The 903-nt window shown below is 58.5% G+C and overlaps 1 protein-coding gene across 1 annotated transcript in view; it reads left to right on the top strand.

Moving 5' to 3' along the window:
* The window catches only part of SOGA1 (suppressor of glucose, autophagy associated 1), a gene marked incomplete at its 3' end in the record, with an annotated part of 15,777 nt that overhangs the window by 6,536 nt on the left and 8,338 nt on the right, over positions 1-903 (top strand).

Below are 903 nucleotides of genomic sequence, written 5' to 3'. Positions count from 1 at the left end.
ACCGCTGGCTTCGTGCTTTTTTTTTTTTTTTTTTCTTTTTCCCCTGGAAAAACAGGAACTGAGGTCATGTCTGCCCCGGCGGGGAGAGCTGCCCACACCGGCCCTCCCTTAATCTCCGCAGCTAATTAGGGGGGGGCACAGCTTTAATGCGCCTTAGCGAGGCTGTGTCTCCATGCAGGAGCGCGAAAGAGCAGCAGGATGGGTGCTGTGGCCATGGCAGGGGGTTTGAGGAAGAAAACAGCACCCCAAAACTCATGGGACCCCCCTGCCATCGCCTCCGTATGAGCAGCCTGGGACGTTTGCAGAATAAATAGCTGGGTTTAGGGGGTGTGAGCGTGGGCATGGCTGGAGGGTCAGGAATACCCAAAGAGGGGGACAGCTTGTTTGTGCCAGCCAAGGAAACGGGAAAGGGGATGAGTTCAGCCAGGCAAAGGGCTGCCGGGGCCAGCAGCCACCTGGCCAGAGGGCTTGGCCACCTCTAGCACCCACCCGGGGCTGCAGCGGGTACCATGGGGCGAGGGTCGGAGCCCGGCAGGTCCCCTCCTGGCAGGGCCCCGGCCAACCGTGCCAGAGCTCGGAGCACTCGGGTGACCCCACGGCACGGGAAGCTGTGAGCTGGACATCAGGAAATCCTGATCCTCCATCCAAAAAACTTTCCAAAACAGAGAAACGGTCTGCCTGGGCAAATAGCCAAAATCCTAACTGCTAAATTTAAAAAAAACCAAACATGCGGAGGAATGGTCCCAAGAAGCAAAGGGGCTTGGGAAGGAACCAGCAAGCTGATGTGGGGGGTTTGCCTGAGTTTTCTGACCCCTGGGAAGGTGGCGGCAGCAAGGATGAGGGCTGGGACTTCGGGAGGTTTCCAGCCAAAACGGCTGCTTCTCCACCCCGTGCTGGAGGGGT

Source organism: Cariama cristata, unplaced genomic scaffold (genome assembly GCF_000690535.1).
Source record: "Cariama cristata isolate BGI_N322 unplaced genomic scaffold, ASM69053v1 scaffold26259, whole genome shotgun sequence".
Classification (NCBI taxonomy): Eukaryota; Metazoa; Chordata; class Aves; order Cariamiformes; family Cariamidae; genus Cariama; species Cariama cristata.
This window is presented reverse-complemented; position numbering and strand designations above follow the sequence as displayed.